Raw genomic sequence first — 23643 nt, 5'->3', positions numbered from 1 at the left:
ATGGCCTCAAAAGCATTGCTCCCTACACAGACAGACAAACATGCACACAAACTTTCACACTTGCCATGTCTTGGAATAGAACTCCTATCTAACTAGTATATCACACTACAGCATTACACAGTTATAGGATGCACCACAGAGATTACTGGGCTTCTTCTTCCCCAAAGGTGTATTTCAAAATGAATGACATCAGCAACCTTTCCAAGGTTGGACAATGGAAAGTGTAGTTCATAGGTTCATAGGTTCTTACGTTGATACTAGGCTATCAGCCCTAGGGCCTATACATGCCTAGACATGACAATTCCCTGGCTATGACTTCCCACAATATTTACTTCCGTGCACCCCTGTCTAGCAGGGCAGCTGACATGAACCCTGGGTCAATTTCCTATCTCCCATCTAATCATCCAGGTTCCTTTTTAAGAGGGCCAAAGAGGCACCCTGCTTGACATTTATGGGCAGTCTATTCCAGAGTATGGGCAGTCTCTGGATCAGGAACACATCCCTCCAGCTTATGTTGTTCATTGTGATGACAGGATTTGGATCCCTGGCGCATGTAGCTGTAAGCATTTGCAATTCTTTAGCATGCCCAACAGCTGTGGGTTTGACATGGCATGGTATGTTTAGCAGAGATTGCCTCTGAAAACACAATATGTGACAGAGTATAGCTGGATGATTTTCAGACAGTCAGCATCGGGCATCTGGTTTAGGCCTGTGATTCATTTTGTGAGGTATGTCTGCAGCCTCTCTAGTTGTTGAAGATGTCTTGTGAGGTGCATATGTAATGGGCCATTGTAGTCTACACTGGGTCTACTGAGAGATGACTACAGTGGGACAATGGCCTCCTTTTCCTGGATGTAAAGCCCTAAGTGGGAGGTGTGCCACAAAGGTGGGTTTCCTGACTGTTGTGGTGATGTGGTTATCAAAGGTAAGACCACTGTCCACCTGTGTCCCTAAGTCTGTTATCACACTCTAGGTGTTTAGTGTACTGCCACCTATGTGGTACTTCACAGGTACATGTCCCTTCCCAATGGGGATAACTATACATTTCCTGGTATTGATCTTGAGGCCATGGCTCAGGCACCAAGCATGTCTTTCTGTAAGGCCCCTCTGTAGAATATCCACATCATGTGGTGATTCAATACTGGTTCCCAGTGTGCAGTCATCTGTGACCTTTGTTTGCCAGTGTCCCTTACTGTTGGACTGTACTTCAGAGCAGTAAATGCCAAACAAGTGCGGTGCCAGGACTAAACGCTAAGGTATTCTGTCACTTGTCTGGGGCTGGGGTTGGTGTCACCTACATTTACAGTGTGGGTTCTGTCAGTACAGCAGTTGGCAGCCCATCAGGTGACATAAGGATTAATGGCCAGCTTGATACATTTATCTATGATTCCAGACTGGGGGATGGTGTTGTAGGCCTTGCCGAGGTCTGGATAGGCTGTGTGAACATCCTTACCCTCATCCACAGCTCTGGAGATGGATTCACAGTTGTCATTCAGGTTGAGGTGACATGATCGGCCCTTCACAAAACCAACCTGGTTAGGGTCCAGTGTTTGCAAGTTGCCAATGTCTTTGTTTTAATTTCCACAATAATACATTCCATGGCCTTGCAGATCAGGCACATCATACTGCTGGGGCTGTAGTTCCCAGGATCGAAGGTGGATCCCCCCTTGAAGACTGGGATAACTGTAGTTGTGCGCCACACAGTGGGCATGAAGCTTGAGGTGTGGCTATGATTAGACATGGCACGTAGGTGAGGTGCTAGTTCAGTTTGTAGCTCATGTAGTACACAACTCAGGATGTTGACTGGTCCCATGGCTGCTGTTGTCATAGCTCTGGAGAATGTGGTATTTATCTATGTGGCCATTATTACCGGAATATGACAATCTTTCCGTGTTGAAATGGGCCCTTTGGGGTTGGGAGGGGGGTGCAGTTGGCACTGAATCAATCTGCCAGGATATTGGCAATATCCCTGGGAGCAGTATATTTAATACCATCCTGTTGTAGCTCAGAGCAGTTCTGAGCATTGCCATTTAGATTCCTCACATAGCTATGGAACAGCTTGCAGTTGTCTTTGACATCTTTGGCTATATGTTCGTAACTAGCTTTAGTGGATGTTATGAAGGATCTCTGCCTCTTACTGTAGCTGATAAGGGAGTATTTTGCATCCTGGAAATTCCCCCGTTTCTGCAACAGTATCCTTCTTTTGTTGTAAAGTATGCTTATGACAGGGGGCCACCACATTGGCTTCCTTTTCTTTGTGGGGAGCATCTTGGTTCTATATTGGATGGCACGATTCATGCATGAGTGGGTGTGCTTGTACAGTGCCTTCATGTATGATTCAGTAGTCGTTCTTTCAGTTCCCATTTGCATGGGTGTCATCATGTTAGTCACATCTGACATGTGTAGCATGACATTGGCTTTTGAGATGTGTGTTACAGAGGTTTCCTTACTGTGGTGTGGGGGAGGGATGCTGATGTTAAGGGTGATTAGCTCATGGGAAGACCTGACCACCGAAGGGGTGACCATAGGTGTGGAGCATTGTTTTCTCATGTTGGTAATGACCAGGTCTAGGATATTTGAGCTCCTGGTGGGACTGTGGGTTACTTGATCCAGGGCATTGGGAATTATGACTTCCAAAAACCATTGGGCACATGTGTTGGTACACAAGTAGTTTTCCCAGTTAATGGCAGGGTACTGTAAGTCACCCAGTATTAGGGTGTTAGCTCATATCATAATATTTCACAGTATGCTTCAAAAGCTGTAGTGGGTATCATGGGGCATGGTGGGGGATCTGTAGCAAGCTATACAACTTGGAATGCAGTCTAACCTACTGTTACTTGCACTAGGGGTATTTCAGAAACATTCTGTTGGGCAAGTAGCCTGGTGGTGTGACTATCTTTGGTGAATAAGGACACTCCTTCAAATTTATTGTTTTTTTCCTGGTATGGTGGCCAGCAGGTGTGGGGAAAGCTATACCTGGTATTGCAGGGGTGCTCTCTCGAGCCTTAGATCAGGTCTCTGTTACTGCACAGTTATCAATGTTCTCCATTTTTAGGTGTGCATAGTGACTGTGAATGGCCAATAAAACATTGATCCCTACGTACACAGAGTTTCACAGTTGCCATGTCTGGGAATAGAACTCCAACCTAACTAGTATATCATACTAGAGCATTACACAGTTAAAGGACACGCCACGGAAATTGCTGGGCTACTTCTCCCCTACAGGTGTATTTCAAAGTGAATGACATCAGCAGCCCTGCCAAAGTAGGCCATTTGACATTGTAGTGAGTGTAACTGGCCTAAAAAGTAATGATCCCTACTCAGACAAACACACACATATACCTTTAACTTGCCTTGTCTGCGAATAGAACTCCTTCCTAAGTAAGTATATCACACTACAGCATTACGCAGTTATAGGACATACCACAGACATTACTGGGCTACTTCTTCCCCAAAGGTGTATCAGCAGCCCTGCCAAAGTAGGGCATTTGAAATTGTAGTGAGTGTGACTGGCCCAAAAAGCATTGATCCCTACACAGACAAACACACACACAATTTTACAGCTGCTATGTCTGAGAATAGAACTCCTACCTAACTAGTATATCACACTACAGCATTATCCAGTTATAGGACACACCACATAAATTAGTGGGCTACTCCATCCCCAAAGGTGTATTTCAAAGTGAATGACATCAGTAGCCATACCAAAGTAGGGCATTTAAATTGTAATGAATGTGACTTGCCTAAACAGCATCAATCCCTACTCAAACAAACACAGTTGCCATGAATGGGATAAAAGCTCCTACCTCACTAGTACATTACAATACAGCATTACACAGTTATAGGACCCGCCATGGCGATTACTGGACTGCTATTTCCCCAAAGGTGTATTTCAAGGTGAAGACATCAGCAGGCTTGCCATAGTAGGGCAATGGAGAGTGCAGTGTGTGTGCATGGGCCATAACCCACTCATCTAGAGGCAGACACACAACACTCAGGTACACACAGGTTTATATTCCACAGGTACGTGTATACAACTGCTAGATGACTACTGATTTGTGCAGTCATGTTACACAGCACAAGCACCACAGACACTATAGTGCTGATGGATACCAGAGGAAAATGTCTACCATGATTGACATTTGCACATCATGTGGTTTTAGCCAACTGGATGTGTGCTGGGTGGGACAGACCTCATGATGGGAGGCTATTTGTCACTGTCACTCTCTTCCACACATCTATGTATATACATTGTTGGCCTATTATAGTGCATTGTCCTTGGAAATATGTGTGTATTCCTATCTAATTTGTGTGCAAAGCATGACTAGTGTGTACTGAGGAGTGTATGCACTAACATCTGCAACTGTCAGAAATGTATGGTCCACTGTTGTTGCCAGACATGGGCTTCATTTTGTGTGAGCATGCCCGGTATGACCTTTCAGTATTTTGTTGTTTGACATGGCCTTCATTTCTCTATGTGTGGGAGCATGCCCAGTATGACCTTCTGTATTGAATGTGCAAATCCATTCCAGGTAGATTGTACTCCAGTGCAGACTTTTGTGTTCTACACCTACAGCTAGCAAACTGTTTATACAAGATATCTGTAGATTGGTTGACAATATGGGGTCAAATGGACAAAGGATAGTGGGTTACTGTAGGTAATTGTGTCTGTGCTGCTTCTGCTACGTGGTCCTGGTTTTAACAGAGATATTCAGACATATGTACTGTTTTACACTGTGATGTTTTATGTCATCAAGTACTGTCAAGTATACATATTTGCTTTCAGTGATGTCCTGCGGAACACAGGGTGAATGCAGCTGTGTCCAGTATTATGGTCAGCAGCCTACATATTCTTGCACAATCATGCCATTCTGGAGGGGAATCTGCAGACACTTGCTGCTGGGTCTGTGTAAGTGGTTCAGCACCTTAGTACAGTGGTGACAGAGGATCCCATGCTTGCATATCCATCGACGTGACAGTATGGCCATATCCTGCTGTGACCATACCTCACAGATGTACAGATTCACACAGGTTACCCAGAGGCAGGGGTCATAATTCTGGACATCACCCCTTCACAGTGTGGTTTAACAGCAGGCTTGTAGCCACCCATTCTTGTTTTTGCAGCCAGGGATAGTATGTACACATGGCTGAGTTTCGGACTTCGCACACTCCATGCTGCCCATAGTCCTAACCCCCCATATTATTCTATCCTCTTCCATACATAATGCAAACAATGTCTGATATATTCCCTATAGTTATCACGTCATCTCAGCAGTAATTTGGTGTTGGTCCACAGTTCATGCAGTAGGACATGGTGGACATGTTACTGTAATTTGTCCATATGACCTTGCATTTGGGTTCTGTGGACTGTGTTATGTTATTTGGGAGCCCATGACATAACATACATTGGCAGTACAGGTGAGACACAGGCCTTTGGCAGAGGACTGTAGGCCATTTGGTAGTAATGCAGGCAGCTGTAGCAGGCCATTGCATTCTGTCACTCCTACAGTCCCAGACTGCAATGCACTATATTCCCCTGTCAGAAATGTATGGTCCACTGTTGTAGGTGTACAAGGTGTTCATGCCAGTACTTTCTGTCATTATTGATCCGGTGGTGCAGATGCTGGAAGGGTGCTGTTTACAGCTAGGTACACCTGTTCTGCATGCTGCATTCTTTAGCTATTGCCATACATATGTGGGGGTCATATTATATCCATTCCCAACAGCGGGGATAAGACCGGAGAGGTACCTGTGGGTGATAGTGGGGTGAGCTGGGTGCATATGTACTATGGACACTACTTGCATCTGACTCACAGATATGCATGGGGCATTCCACTTATGCTGGCTTGTGCAGGGACATCAGCTGTTTCTCAATACTTCATTCCTATGACCTTTGTGGTCTGCCAGTGTTTGGCCAGACAACATTGGTATTCCCTACTACAAGTCCAAATAATGTGTTTCTAACCTGTATGTACAATTCCAAGGGTGTGTCCATTTGACAGTTACATATTATACACTGTCTGTCTGGGGTACTTCCCCCTGTGTACTGCTTGTGTGTCTGGGCCATCATTCATGCCATGTCCATCTTTCAGATGGTGACACTTATTACTTCCAAACATTTACTATGGCTTACTGCTGGAATATGTTTTGCTGGGAAGCATTGTGTTTGGCACTGCACTTGTGAGAACTTGGCCCTGTCATTGGCAGTACTGGGCAATGGCCACCAGGGCAAACCTCACAATGCCTGCATACTGACCATTCACACAATATACGATACACACCAGCCTAACACACACAGCCCTGCATATTGTACACATGTTACAGTCTATCCTGCTAGCTTGGCCAGCTCAGGTAATCTGTGCTCCACTGTTATTATACCTAAGCATACATGTTACTACATTTCTACATAGAATTGGTGGTGGGGCACACCTGACTGTTACTACATTTCTACATAGGATTGGGGGGCACACCTGACTGTTACTACATTTCTACATAGAATTGGGGGGGGGCACACCTGACTGTTACTACATGTCTACACAGGATTGGGGGGCACACCTAACTGTAACTACATTTCTACATAGGAATGGTGGCGAGGCAAACCTGACTGTTACTACAATTCTACATAGGATTGGGGGGCACACCTGACTGTTACTACATTTCTACATAGGATTGGGGGCACACCTGACTGTTACTACATATCTACATAGGATGGGGGGCACACCTGACACTTGTACACATTTGCTATGACTGTACTGGTATTTCAGGTACTCCATTTCATTCTGTATTCTAACCTATCATGCTGACTAGAGGCATATCAGTGTACTACAGGTCTTAGGTTTGAATGACCTACATTTCAGTTTCTGACTTCTTACACTTCAGAACTAACACCCCACTGCCTGGCCTGTTGTAGTTTGTCGGTGTAGGTCTGGGTGGGATGTTCTCCATAGCCATCAATCAGAGGCCTTAACACAGCCTTTGTTTGTGTTTGTCTACACCTGTCCTGCTGGCTGAGACTGTTGTTGGGTATGTGAGCCTCTCTGACTGGCATGTATGTGTCATATGGACACACATGTGGCCCAGCACATTTCCTGCAGTGTGTTTTGTCACCTTGTCTGGTACTAGCTACTATGGTGACACCAGTATTTGCTACAGATCACATGCTGCCACTATAGATGTCTACTATCTTCTGGCATCCCATTCAGCCACCCAATTCCCTTGCATGCTCACATCCATACCCTAGGTACAAGCAACAACACACACTACTCTATTCAGCAATTGGTAAAAAGAGTGACTTACCTTGTGGCTGTGCCAGGAATGAGGATGGTGCTGGAGGGCTGACTATGTCGGATGGACATAGTACATTCCTTATACATGGTTAAGCACAGGTAGTGTCATGTTTGGCATCCCTTTTACTGTATGTTCGAGTCAGAGATAGGTGTCATTCCCTGGGTCCCCACTGTGTCAGGGTATGTGATATGCATTGCTTCTTTGCCAAGGCCTGGGCATACTGGACATGCCTCCTTCTGCCTACTGGGGCAGACTCAGTTTGTTCCTCCTCTGAGTCACTCTGTTCCTGTGCAGGCCTTGGCAATGGTGGGGGGCTGTGTGGCCCTGCCCCATGCTGTTCCTGCTGCAGCTATTTCCATAGGATCATATTGTGTAGCATAGCACATAAGATGACAATTTGGGTACTGCAAGGCTCCACCGGATGTGTCCAGGCACGGGAACCATGACTTGAGCATCCCAAACACACACTCTATTATAATTCTGGTCTGTGCATGTGCCTCATTATGGAGTTCTTGTTCATGTGTGTGTGCATTTCTGATGGGTACCATCAGCCACGGCTCCAGTGCATAACCAACATCCCCACTAGGTGGCTGTAAGGGATGTCCCCACTGGCAAATCTCTGGTACAGCTGTGTCAGATGCCAGATGTGGGAGTCATGATAGCTTCCAAGGCAGCCAGCACACGCATTCATTATAAGGCCCTGGGCATCGCACATGACCTGGGAGTTGATGGAGGGGAAGCCCTTGCGGTTGATGTAGACCCTACCCTGCTCACCGGGTGGTGCTTTGATGCATATGTGCATGCAGTGTGTAGCACCCACTACCTCAGGGTAGTCTGCTATTTGATGGAAGAGATGCATATTGCTGCCAACGCCTCATGGATGTTGTGGAAATATACGTGCTCACCAGCATGTGCTGACATGGCATCCAGGAATTGGTCAAGTACCCTGGATGCTGATGCCTGTGAGATCCCCATGATATCCCCAGTTGGCCTTTGGAAGGTACCCATGGCTAGTATTCTTAGGCCTACACATACCTTGGTATCCACTAGGATGGGTTCCCTTCTGTAGGTTCTGTGTGTGAGGTGTGGCCAGCACAGCTCAACAGTTTGCTGTAGGAGGTCCCTGTCCACCCTATAGCAATCCACTATCTCCAGCTCATGTAGCCCCTGGTAGGTTACCCTCATTCTGTACACTGTTCTCCTTCTCCTCACTGTGGGTTGGTCGACAGCATTCTCATCCTCACCACCCTCAGCCTCTTCCACATGTTGATTTATGATACCTGCTGCAGCCCCTATCATTTTGTTGCTTTCATTTGGTAAAATGTCCCCGCTTGTGTACACCAGTGGTGTAAAGTTTGTGGGAAAAACCAGAGGGAAAGGTGTTTGCATAGTTTATGGTGGTGTGCTGGGCTGAGCTGGTCTGCTGCCTGTGTAATTGGTGGATTCTGATACATTTCACCTGCCAGCTATGCAAATTCTCCTTGATTACCTTCCTACTGCTGTTTTCCCTTCCCATTGCCTTCCTGTTTATGTCCAGGGGAACGCTGCGCAAACACAGTGCTCAGATGTGCAAGGAGCTGCTATTTCCTGGTTTACCTTTTTTTTCCTTTAAAACCCAGTGCATGGTACATACGCCCACTTAGGCATTGTAAAGAGTGCTAGGCAGCCTCAGACACACCCCCTTGCTTAGCTCTGCTAAGCTCAGGGCAAACCCGAGCCACAGGGCTCCAGTAAGCTTACAGTATGCCTGACACACCCCTCTATGATGGCAGCTAGCTTTTAGGCTTGCACCGTGGTCTTCCTGCACTGACACGGTTGGGTGTAGGCTAGCCATGAGCGAGAATCTGGGATTCAGTATCATTCCCCTCATTTGCATAGGATTGCCTGCTAATGCCTAGTTACAAGTCCCACACTGAGCTTTCCCGCTTAGCAACCACTATTCACTAGTCATGTTGTCTTCTGCCTGCCATTGAGTATAATGGCAAAATTGTGATATTGGATACAATGCTTATTTCAGGTTTTTTTTGTTTTTATTTTCTTTCTGATCCCGTTTGCGAGCAGCTGCTATACGCTTAAACAGCTGAAATCAGCTAAAAAAATACGTTATTTTTTTATTTTTACAACTGTTTTCCATGCCAATGGCTATATATTTGGCCATTGGCATGCTTCCAACATAATATACACCCTTTATTTGGAGCTGTCATGGCTTCGTTTTGTAGTTTGCAGAAATGTACTCAGTTACTAACCGAGTACATTTCTGCAGACTACACTTGTCTTGCACTGCCGCCTGCCAGCTTCCTGGATCGCAAATTCACCTAATTTGCATGGTTTTCACTTGCAAATGGGGTAATTTGCATACAGGAGCTGTGTCCATGCAGGAATAGTGCAGGAACGCTCGTGCACATCCTGGGAGCTTATTCCTGGATTGCACGGTGGCCATATTGCCTCCAGCAGCTCCTGCACTATTCCTGCATGCCGTGTAGAGCTTGCTGAATCCTGGGGAGAATCTATTTGCTATCTTTACCCCCAACAGAGGATCAGCTTTAGTTTGGGTATGTCATTTTTTTCTTTTTTGAAGTGGAAGTTAAGTGACTCAGTCAAACAAGATTTCTGAGGCTATGATTAAGTTGGGAAAGCCGTTGTATTTCTTTAACAATGCAGAAAAAACTGGAACAACCAAAGATGCATGATTAATGGATAGTTAGTGATCTGCACTAATTATTTGTTTAGACCTGGATGTCTTCCAAGGTCTCAGATAGTGTCTTGAGACCATGTAAGGGTTTATTTCAAACTGGCTAATGATATAAAGAGGTTTAAGAAACTGGAGAGCAAGAACGGGTGTGCATTAAGGAAGGCTCTGTGTAGAATTCCATTTATGCAGTTTGCCTGTTGCTTTATTAAACTTCTGTTAGAACCCCTTTTAATTTTTGTCTGACAAATTGGTTGATGTGTGAAACAGACATTCTGATAGAAGTAATTACCTTAAGTCAACATTAAGACTGATACTCTAACTCATTGGCTTGTTGTAGAATACTAGCCATAGGTACCTTCCAAAGGCCATCTGAGGATATCATGGGAATCTCACAGGCATCAGCATCCAGGGTACTCCACTAGTTCCTGGATGCCATGTCAGCACATGCAGGTGAGCATATATATTTCCACAACACCCGTGAGGCGTTTGCAGCAATATGCGTCACTTCCACCAACTAGAAGAATACCCTAAGGTAGTGGGTGCTATAGACTGCATGCACATGCACATCAAAGCACCACCTGGTGAGTGGGGTTGGGTCTACATAAACCGCAAGGGCTTCCCCTCCATCAACTGCCAGGTCATGTGCAATGCCCAGGGCATTATAATGAATGTGTGTGCTGACAGCCCTGGAAGCTATTATGACTGCCACATCTGGCATGTGACGCAGCTGTACCAGAGATTTGCCAATGGGAACATCCCATATGGCCACCTAGTGAGGGATGCTGGTTACGCACAGGAGCCATGGCTGATGACACCCATCAGAAATGCACACACACACAAACAAGAACTCCATAATGAGACACACACACACACACACACAAACGAGAATGTTTGGGATGCTCAAGTCAAGGTTCTGGTGCCTGGACATATCCGGTGGAGCCTTGCAGTACTCTCCAGATACATGTACCCAAATTGTCATTGTATGTGCCATGCTACACAATATGATTCTGTGGAAACAGCTGCAGCAGGAACAGCATGGGGCAGGCCACACAGCCCCCCACCATTGCCAAGGCCAGCACAGGCACAGAGTGACTTGGAGGAGGAACAACCTGAGCCTGCTCCTTTAGGCAGAAGGAGGTGTGCCCAGTATGCCCAGGCTTTGGCAAAGAGGCAACGCATAGCACATACACTGACAGGGTAGGACCCCAGGGAATGACAGTTCTCTCTGACTCACACATACAGTAAAAGGGATGCCAAACATGACACTACCTGTGCTTAACCATGTATAGGTAGTGTACTATATGTATCCAAGTCAGCCCTCCAGCACCATCCTCAATACTGGCACAGCCACAAGGTAAGTCACTCTCACTATCAATTGCTGAATGGAGTAGTATGTTCTGCTACTTGTATCTATGGTATGGATGTGAGCATGCAAGGGAATTGGGTGGCTGAATGGGATGGCAGCAGATAGTAGACACCTATATGGGCAGCATGAAATCCATAACAAATACTGGTGTCAACACTGTAGGCAGTACTAGACAAGGTGACAAATCCCACTGCAGGACATGTGGTGGGCCAAATGTGTATCCATAGGGCACACACATGCATGTCAGTGAGACTCATATGCCCAACAACAGCCCCAGCCAGCAGGACAGGTGTAGATGACCACAAAGAAAGGCTGTGCTAAGGCCTCTGATTGATGGCAATGGAGAACAGCCCCCCCTCCAGACCTACACAGACAGACTACAACAGGTCAGGCAGTGGGATGTTCATTCTGAAGGGTAAGAAGTCTCAAACTGAAATGTAGGTCAATAAAACCTAAGATCTGTACTACACTGATATTCCTCTAGTCTGAATGATAGGTCAGAATACAGAATGAAATGGAAGCCAGCAGAGTACCTGAAATACCAGTACGGTCATAGCAAATGTTTACAGTTGTCAGGTGTGCCCCCCTCCCACAATTCTATGTAGAAATGTAGTAACATGTGCATGTGGGTATAATAACAGTGGAGCACAGATTACATGAGCTGGCCAAATTAGCAAAATAGATTGTTGCACATGTACAGTATGCAGGGCTCTGTGTGTTAGGTTGTTGTGTGCTGTATATTGTGTGAAAGTGGTCAGCATGTAGGCATGGAGGTTTGTGTCCTGGTGGCCAATGGCCAGTACTGTTGATGACAGGGCCAAGTTCTAACAAATGCAGTGCCAAACACAATGCATCCCAGTAAGACCGAATCCAGCAGTAATCCATACTAATTGTTCGGATGTAATATCTGTCACCATCTGAAAGATGGACATGGCAAGAATGTGGGTCCAGACATACACACAGTACACAGATGGAAGTATCCTACACAGAGAGTGTATAAAATGTTACTGTCAAATGGACACTCCTTTGGAATTGTACATACAGATTAGCAGCACATTAGTTGTCTGTGTAGTATGAAATACTAATGTAGTCTGGCCAAACACTGGCAGACCACAAAAGGCACAGTTATGAAGTACTGAGAAACCACTGATGTCCCCACACAAGCCAGCATAAGGGAATGCCCCATGTATATCTATGAGTCAGCTGCAAGTAGCTTCCATAGCACACATGCACTCAGCTCACCCAACCATCAGCCACAGGTTCCTCACAGGTCATATCCCTGCTGTTGGGAATGAGTACAATATAACCACTTCTGTATGGGAATACCCACAGAATGCAGCATCCTAAAGAGGTGTCTCATGTAGGTGTGTCTCTAGCTGTAACAGCACCCTGCCTGCATCAACACCAATGGATTAATAAGGACAGAAACTATTGCCATTAACACCTTGCACACCTATCCTGTGACCCCAGGGGAATATAGTGGCTTGCAGCCTGGGACTGTAGGAGTGACAGAATTCACCGGCCTGCTACAGATGGCCTGCATCATTACCAAATGCCCTACAGTCTTCTGTCAAAGGCCTGTGTCTCACCCATACCACCAACGTATGTTATCTCATGGAGTCCCAAATAACGACATAACAAAGACCACAGAACATTTATGCAAGGCCATGTCGACAAATCTCAGTAGCATGTCCATCATGTCCTACTGCATGAACTGAGGACCAACCCCTAAATACTGATGGGATGAATTGATAACTATAGGAATATTTATCAGATATCACTTGCATAATGTTAGGAAGAGGATAGAATAACACGGGGGGGTAGAAGCATGGACACCATGGATTGTGTGAAGTCTGAAACTCTGATGTGTACTCATACTACCTCTGCTTGCAAACCCAATAAATGGGTGGCTACAAACCTGTTCGTAAATCACAATGTGAAGGGGAACTGACCAGATATATGAGCCCTGCCTCTGGGTAACCTGGGTGAATCTGTACAGCTGAGAGGTATGGCCACAGCAGGATATGGCCATTCTGTTATATTGATATATGTACAAGCATGGGATCCTGAGCCACCACAGTACCAAGGTGCTGGACCATTTACACAGACCCATCAGCAAGTGTCTGCAGCTCCCCCTCCAGAATGGCATGATTGTGCCAGAATATGTAGGCTGCAGACCACAATACTGGACACAGCTTTGTTAATCTTGTATTCCCCAGGAAATTACTGTGAGCAAATACATATATCTGCTAGTAGTTGATGACATAATGCATCACAGTGTAAAACAGTACATATGTCTGAATATCTCTGCTAACACCAAAACAATGTAGCAGAAGCAGCACAGACACAATTAGTTACAGTATCCCACTATCCTTTGCCTATTGTGACCCCATATTGTCAACCTATCTACAGATATCCTGCAGAAACAGGTTGCTAGCTGTTGGTGTAGAACACAAATGCCTGCACTGGAGTACAACCTAACTGGAATGGATTCACACATTCAATACAGAAGGTCAAACTGGGCATGCTCCCACACTTAACAGAAATGAAGCCCATGTCTGGCAACTACAGTGGAGTATACATATTTGTCAGTCACAGATGTCTGTGTACACACTTCACATTGCACACCAGTCATGCTTTGCACACATATTAGATAGGAATACACACATATATACAAGTACAACACACTATAATAGGTCAAACGTACACAAACATAGATGTGGGGAAGAGAGAGACAGACAGTGACAAAGAGCTTCCCATCCTGAGGTCTGTCCCACCCACCACACAACCAGTTGGACAATATCACATGATGTGCCAATGTCTATCACTGTAGACATTTGCTTCTGGTAGCCCTCAGCACTATAGTGTCCTTGGTGCTTGTGATAACTGTATAACATGAGAGTACAATTCATTATTCATCTAGCAGTTGTATACACAGTCCTGTCAAATGTAAAGTTGTGTGTGACTAAGTGTTGTGTGTGTGTTTCCAGAGGAATAGTTTATGGCTCATATACACACACTGCACTCCCTATTGCCCTAGTTTAGCTAGCCTGCTGATGTCAGTCACCTTGAAATACCCCTTTGAACAAGGATCATCCCTGTAAGCTCTGTGGCATGTGCAATAACTGCGTAATGCTATAGTGTGATGTACTAGTTAGATAGGAGTTCTAATCCCAGACATGGCAACTGTGAAACTCTGTGTGTGTAGAGATCAGTGCTTCTGAGGCCATTCACAGTCACTACACCTCCCATTTCCACACTTTAACAAGGCTGCTGATGTCATTCACCTTGAAATACACCTTTGGATAAGGGTTAGCCCTGTAAGCTCTGTGGCACATGTTATAACTGTGTAATGCTGTAATGTGATGTACTAGTTAGGTATGAGTTTTAATCCCAGACATGGCAACTATGAAACTATGTGTGTAGGGATCAATGCTTTTGAGGCCATTCACAGTCACTACACCTCCCATTGCCCTACTTTAGCAATGCTGCTGATGTCATTCACCTTGAACTACACTTTTGGATAAGGGTTAGTGCTATAAGCTCTGTGGCACATGCTCTAACTGCGTAATGCACAGAAATTCTAATTCCAGACATGACAATTGTGAAATTCTGTGTGTGTGTTTTTGTGTGTAGGGATCAATGCTTTTGAGGCCATTCACAGTCACTACACCTCCCATTGCCCTACTTTAGCAAGGCTGCTGATGTCATTCACCTTGAACTACACCTTTGGATAAGGGTTAGTGCTATAAGGTCTGTGGTGCATGCCATAAATGTAGAACAATTTAATACTAATGTTACAGCTATGGGTTTGAATCTCATCTGCGGCAAGTGATTGTGTGTGTACCTCAAAGTTTTATTCCCTAGCACTATAAGTTCTGTGATGTGCTATAACTGCATAATGCTATAGTGTGATGTACTAGTTAAGTAGGAGTTCTAATCTCTAACATGGCAACAGTGGAACTGCGTGTGTGTGTGTGTGTGTGTGTGTGTGTGTGTGTGTGTGTGTGTGTGTGTGTGTGTGTGTGTGTGTGTGTGTGTGTGTGTGTGTGTGTGTGTGTGCTTGTGTGTGTGTGTGTGTGTGTGTGTGTGTGTGTGTGTGTGTGTGTGTGTGTGTGTAGAGACTAATGCTTTTGAGGCCATTCGCAGTCACTACATATTCCATTGCCCTGCTTTAGCAGGCCTGCTGATGTCATCTACCTTGAAATATACCTTTGGAGAAGGACTAGTCCTATAAGCTCCGTGGTGCATGCCATAAATGTAGAACAATTTAATAGTAACGTCACAGCTATGGGTTTGAATCTCAACTGTGGCAAGTGTTTGTGTGTGTACTTCAAAGTTTTTGTCCCTATTTACCGCCAGGTCACATCTCAGAGCCTGACTTTAGCAGTCGTGCAGATATCATCCGCCTTACTAATATCTGTTGCGAAGCCTATACCATGGCAGGTCAGTGGTGCATGTGGTAAATGTGCAACATAATGGTCCATAAAGGTTGTTAGATAGAGGTTTGAACCTTACCCCTGACAAATGTAAATGTGTGATTAGGGTGAAATTATTTTTGGGATCTCTCACCCACTACATCACCCAATGCCAGTATTTACAAGGGCTGGTGATGTTCCTCACTTTAGAAGTACCTTGGGACAGCATCCATCCAATAAGCTCTGTGGTGTATGCGATAAATGCGGTACACTGTAGTAGCAATGCATAGCTAGGTAGGGGACTGAATCTCAGGACTGGCAAGTGTGTGTGTATTTGTCATCAGTATCCTGTGCGGAGGTTGTTGTGATTGTGTAATGACAAGATTCATTGTGGGGTGGGTTTTGCTAAATTATTATATTGAGGACCTACTATATGTCACAATGTCCACTTTACAAGGACAACAGATGTCAAACAGCAGAGAGGTTGGTGTTAGACAATCCAGAGCCCTACATGTGACATTATGGATCGGTGAACAATATAGGCAACCCTTGTATTACCCAGAGAACACTCCTCACCCATGTCTCATACACAAACACACTTGGCTAGGCAACAACCACTATATTGGTAGCTCCCTGCATATTGTCCACAGATAGTAACCACGGTGTGATTGTAGTGGACTACATGCCTGTTGACCACAACACTGCCACGGACATCAGAATATACTGTGATGTGTAACATCTCCTGATTGTGTGTTATCTAGCAAGTAAAAGGACATGGCACCCTGTTCCATCCCTAAAATAGGCAAATAATTGCTTACAGTGGTCCTTTGCTATGTTCCCCACTGGACGCCTGCAACAACTGTAGAGTCTGCAAATGTAACCCACAAAGGGAATACCATGCCTTATACAAATGCCCTGTGTGGACAGATGCCACTAACTCCACTGAACACCTGTATCATGCTGTCAATGTAGGTGCAGGCATGACCTCAGTTCCATAGCCAGGTCTCACCACATGAGGTCAGGAATGCTACATATGATGATAACAATTTGTCCACATAACATGCCCCAGAGACCCCAGGTACACTTCCACATGTCACAGAACATGCATGTGCGACATGTACACAACACAGACACTGTCCATGTTATGGAATATAGATCGCATACATGGCAAGCATTGCACAGCACTGGCCACCCACAATAGTAACCCAGATGAGTGGATGGTGAATACAATACCCACCTGTGTGGGCCAATCCAGGGACTACACCCCTGAGCCACACTGGAGAGCCTTGTATAGCCTTCTGGTATAGTCAACTACTACACACCTGTGAAGCAATGAACCCTTTCATGTCAGTACTGGCAAGTGTGTGTGTGTGTGTGTGTGTGTGTGTGTGTGTGTGTGTGTGTGTGTGGAGATTAATGATTTTGAAGACATTCACACTGACTACACCTCCCATCGCCCTACTGTAGCATACCTTCTGATGTCAGTCACCTTGAAATAACCCTTTGGCCATATATCAGCCTGATAAGCTCTGTGCCACATGTGATAACTGCATAATACTGCAGTGCAGCAAACTAGTTAGTTAGGATTTCTAATCCTGAGCCTGCCAACTGAGATAATGTGTGTGAGTCCCTGAGAGAGTGTGGTTGTGTCTTCCTTGACACCTGCTTTTGTGGACAGGCACATGTACTACACTTCCCTTATCCCTCATTTATCACTGTTGCTGATGTCACTCACCTTCAAAGATACATTTGGACAGCTCTCCAACATGTAAGCATCGTGGCACATGCAATAACTGCATAAAAATGTAATAACAATGCATAGTCAGGTAAGGGTTTGAAATTCAGTACTGGTAAGTATGTGCTTGTGTGTGTTATCAGTGCCCTGTGTTGGCATGATTGTGTAATGACAGGGTCCAATACAGTATGGGTTTTGCCACATCATTATATTGAGGAGCTACATGCCCCATTGTCAACATTACAAGGCCAATATTTTCCAAATATTGTAGAGATTCTCATTGACAATCCCCAGCCATAAATTTGTACAGCCATGTGCAATTACCATGTGACAGTATGGATTAGTACACAATATAGGCAACCATCATAATGCCCAGATACCACTTTCTACCCATGGATCATACACAAACAAGCTTAGCTCTTACTCTCCTACTCCCTTACTTTTTTACTCTGTCTCTGTCTGTCTCTCTCACTCCCTCTCCTGTGGATGTGGAAAAGTACACCTGCTTTGCTTAGGCTGCAGCTTGTGTTTTGTAAGTGATGCTTATGATCAGCTGATGACCTGTGCATGAATAGCAGTCCCCCACTAGCTGATTGCATGTGGAACGGCTGTGGTATCGTTCCTATAGCCAATTGCATGGAAACACACTCCTATAACTAAGCACTTCATGTGGGTGTTGGCCCTTTTCATTCACTGTGAGCAGGATTTCATGTGGGTGTTTGACAAACAGCATCACGGAGGGTAGTTGGATATACCTCTTACAACATACACTGTGGAGACAGGCCAACAAACAGGAGGGGGATATTCCAGACATGAGGACAGAATGTAAGTATTGCTCTTCTACATTTGAAATAATGTTGGTTTAACAGGGTTTGTGTGGCTATGGTTGTTCTACATGAACTGCATATTTGATTTAATATCTGTCATGATAGTGCTATGTGGTTGGGGAAACTCTCACCTGTAGGGCTATCTGCAGACTGGCCAGTGTTTGGAGTCTTGCATGTGCTGTGTTACTCACACAGTTCCTATTTTTAGAAATGCAGTAGCATACTCTGAGGATTGCCATCAGTACATAGTGACAGCCATGTGAGTTACTGACTTCATATCCCTCAGAAGACATATGTCACAACAAACCCTGTTACACCAGTAACTGTATGGGTTTATCACAGCATCATGTCAATATTGGCCCTGTGTTTGTGCCTCCAGCCACAACTCTGTCAACTTTGCACATATGTCACGCAGTAAGAGGTGCATTTGTTTAGTACATCATTATTTACTGACATCATACCTGATAACAAGCCAGTGAGATATCAGACTGCTAGACATGTTATGTATAGTAGGCCGTATATTTGAGAACAAAACCTGGACATTCTGTTGTAGTGTGTACAGTAGTGAGGTCTGTGTACTTATGGTAATTGTCAACAGAGTGTGTATTGTGAATATGTACCTTGGCCTGTGTACAGACTGTGGTAGATGTCATTGTTCTTGATCCTGTTCTATGTGATGTTGCATGCTGCTCCAGTGTATGGTACCCTATTGGTGTACATGTTTGAAGGGCCAGACCGAAACATGTCCCATACCACAGTCAGGCATTATAATATACTGTGTATTGGCCCAGTATATGTAGGGTTAGTGTGTGAGTGGCACATATAAGTATGGTGCTGTTCACACAGTCCATATATGTAATATTATGTACGCTTACTATATGTGACTGTAGCTATGTTCAGATTGGTTGTGGGTATGCACTTTTACACAGGTGTCTGTTACTCCATGCTGTTACATGCCTGTAGAGCCTGCTATATTTGCAGGTACATGTGCATTCCCCAATAAGAAATGTAGGTTAGTGTAGCAGTCTGCCTGTAGCTCGCACAGTGCTTTGTGACATGCCTAGCAGCTCAGTGTATTTACCCAGTATGAAGCTATGTCCAGATATTTGTCAGATGTACTGTTGCTGGGCCATATATAATATATACATATATTATGTACATACACACACACACACACACACACACATATATATATATATATATATATATATATATATATATATATACACACACACACACACACACATATATATATATATATATATATATACATATATATATATATATATATATATATATATATATATATATCCATATATATTACTCAATATACAGATGTGTAGCAATACATATATATATATATATATATATATATATATATATATATATATATATATATATATATATGTGTGTGTGTGTGTATGTACATGTATACATGTATCTACATACACACACATATATATATATATATATATATATATATATATATATATATATATATATGTATATAGATATATCCATATCATTATGTGTAAATATGACTGTTGCATATACCTTCCAAGATGTATCACACCATATTTATCTGATATGTGTATATTTAGATACAACAACATATATGATTCAACACTAATATCATTAACAAGTACTACACAAATGTAGAAGTCAGATCAGTTCACCACTATTCTGTATGTGTACTGACAGATATATTGGAAAAAACTATAAATGTTTTCATAGCTGTGATGGCTTACTGTACAGGGTCATGGGTTCAAGACCTGCCAGAGCTGTTTGTTTTGTTGATGGGCAGAACAAGGGCTGTTGGGTACAGAGTGGTTAAGGCAGTTTTGAGCAGCTTTAAGCAGGTTTGCATGATGGTAAGTGGTGCTAACGTCCGGTTAAACAAAAAGGCGCTTACACTGTGTAAGCTTTGCTTACCACTGCACAAATCTGCTTAGCATTTACATTTAAGCAATATTGAAACCTGCTAAGTTTGGCTCAGCCCTGGTAACCAGTGATCTTATTCCAGTCTGATAAAATAGCAGGGTAATTCAATTTTAATAAGTGTATTTAATTCCATGTACATAACATGTGTCTATGTGCTGTCATTACAGTAGCAAGGGGTGTGAGTCTACTGTCTGGAACACCTAAGTATATATGGCTTATACAACACTCCTTTCCATTCAAATGTGTTATATACATGGGTAGTATCCCAGGTTATATACAGTCACACTGGCATGTAGTGTATCATTACGTTACTACTGTTGACAGTTCTTTCTCCAGTAAGAGTAGATTGCAGATTGTAGTACTGGACCCAAACTCCCCTGCATACAAAGATGGACTCTGAGTCCTCACTGTCATGTTCTTGGTGTATGAGCTGTGTGTCATTAAGTATTTCTTACAGGATATTGATCTGACATGTGGATATTAACTATAGACTACTGTGTGTATAGGGCATGTCATTGAAGGCTGCTGTCATGTAGTAATGGCATACCTATCAGTGTCAGACATCTGTCTGTCAACACATTCATCTTAATGCATAACAAGTTGGCTGTGTGATGTCTGTCTGTCCTCTGTACAGATGTGCAGATGTCAGGTATCCATCCTGGCTGCTTACAGGCAATCTATGCTTGAATGACACTGACATGTTTGCCCAGCTGTGTTATGAATGCCACAGCTAGGAATCTCAACCCTCTATGCACCACATGCTATGGATACCTCAACTACACTATCACAGTCAACAGAACATGCTTGGGTACAGGTCTCCAAGACAGACACTGACCATATTATGTAATACATGTTGCATACATGTCAGTTGGAGCACTTCAATGGCCCACTGCAAGAGACAACCAGATGATTGAATGTTGCATTTAACTCTCACCCTGAGGATCACTCCTGTGGCATCAGTTGATAGATGGCCTGCTGGCAAATGGCAGGTGACATGATACCACTCTACCCACATCCCCTACTCTTCCCATCTCTCCATGGACAATATCCTGGTATACACCTATGAACACCTGCACATATGGACCCCAGTATTGACAAATGTGTCAGTCAACATTACTGAGAATAACAGTGTCTGTGTGTTTGTTAACCTGTAGTTGATAATACCCTAAGGCCCTTCACACCCGCCACACCCCCCATTGTCATAGTTAGATATGGCTGCTGCTGTAATGGACATTACATGTACCTTGTTACACTCTTCACCCTATGGGCTACCTGAAGCTTGCAGTACCAGCACAACACTGTTGTACAAATGAGTAGATAGGCATGGGTTACCCTCCGAGTTCTGGCAAGTGTGTGTATGTGTGCAAGTGTGTATATTTGTAGGATACAGCATTCTGAGGCCACATTCTCCTAATACAATGCACCTTGCCACACAGTATAAGGGATAGTGATGTTGCTGACCGTAGGAGATCCATGACAAAGCATCACCCTACTATCCCTGTGGCATGTGCAATAGATGCATATCCCTGTAGTAGCACTCTTGAGATAGACAGGGAGTTGTATTGCAGTCCTGGTCAATGTGTGATGGTGGGTATATCAGAGTATTATCATGGGTTTCCATGAGTACAATATCCAATGTGGGGTGTGGGTGCTGGGTTTACTGTGTTTACACCATGGTACCCCTAGTACATGTCCCAAGGTCCACTGTATGGGGACCACTGTCACCATCAACCATAGAGGTAACTGATTACACTATCCAGCCCAATGATACATGTGTTGTGTACAACTTATCTGTAACAGAATGGACACACTGACAAGGTAGTTAGCACTGATAAACCCAGGTCTCTCAAATGTGCATATGACTGTTATGTGTTTGTCAATGTGTATATGACAGTATGTCACACTATGTATTGTTCATAAACAACCAATACATCCCCCATTACCATACTGTACAAGGTCTGGTGATGTTCTTCACTTAACATGTAACCTGGAATGCACCTCATCCTAAAAGCTGTGTGGTGTGTGCAATTAAGGCCACACACATTAGTAGCACCACGTACCTTGGTAGGGGTTCTAGTCCCAGTGTTCCCAAGTAAGACTGTGTGTGTATGTGAAGTGATCTACTTCAGTTTGCAGAATATTCATGTCCCAGGAGGTCATCTGTCCAAGAACTGACTGGCAAATGCTAACATTTCACAGGTATCATCCTGTGGAAATGCATTCCATCAAAACTAGTAGTAGATGTGTAAATACCCTCTTCCCCACTGTATAGCTGTACAGCGATACTAGGGTTGGTATATATAGCTAGCAGACTGATTATTTCCCAATGTGATGTTGTGCCTATTCTGTCTTGGTGGAATTACATAGGCAAAAATGGGTTCCTTGCAAAAGTACATACATCCATGTGTATAGTATTCTCTGTGTATTGCATCAACACCAAAGCTTCTGTGTGTGTGTGTTATACACAAACATGTGGTGTGTACCACTCAGTGCACTTACCATTGTCGACTGTAGAAGGGCTGCTGACATCAACCACCATGCACTCGCCTGTATACACCCCTCAGACCTATCAGGCATATGGCACATGCAGTAACTGTTATACAGACCTGTGACTTGTGTTTAGCTGCACCCAGGATATGACACAGTCATGGTGTCACCACAGTGCCATACCCCTTGTAGGAAACAACAGCAGACCAACATCCTGCTGACACATAGAGACATACAACACAAATGGAATACATTATGGAGACCACAATCACTCAGTGTTAATAACACTATAATGCATCATAGCTGGACAGCTACACATCCTGACATGTAAGCACTAAACTTTAGTGCTGAAAACATATTACATAGCATTACATTGGTACACTGTAGTACAGTCACCCTGTGCATCAAAACCATATTAGCCTGTCCCTGCATCGATGTTATGGCTGACAGGGATGTGGAACTGGTATCATATGCACAGGGTGTGTTGTGGGTTTGCAAGAAACCTAGGCTTAACCATTCATTTGACATCGTGTGTGTGTGTTAGGGGGTTTCATTATTAATTGGGCTGTGCAGATGTGGTGTGTGTAAGTATGAGGCTGCCCTAGCTGTGTTGGTGATGTGTGTGTCTATGCATGCACACAGTTCTGCCATGTGGCAGCCCTATACAGGGGTTTGTTGGACAGCTGCAGACCGTACCTGGCAGGGTGTGGAGTTCACCATCTCTGGCCACGGACATGAGAACTGAGCCTGCCAGGGGCTCCACGGGCATCACCAAGTACAAGCCACGATATGGTACTCTCCCCGGATGATGACATATGACCACTGGATCCAGGTCCCTCTTGGGACTGGCCAGGGCCTTGTGCATGTGGCCTGCTATATTGTCGTGTGGA

This window comes from Protopterus annectens, chromosome 3.part0, assembly GCF_019279795.1.
Source record: "Protopterus annectens isolate FY-2018-M chromosome 3.part0, PAN1.0, whole genome shotgun sequence".
NCBI classification, from domain to species: Eukaryota; Metazoa; Chordata; order Ceratodontiformes; family Protopteridae; genus Protopterus; species Protopterus annectens.
Note: the sequence above shows the minus strand (reverse complement) of the source record.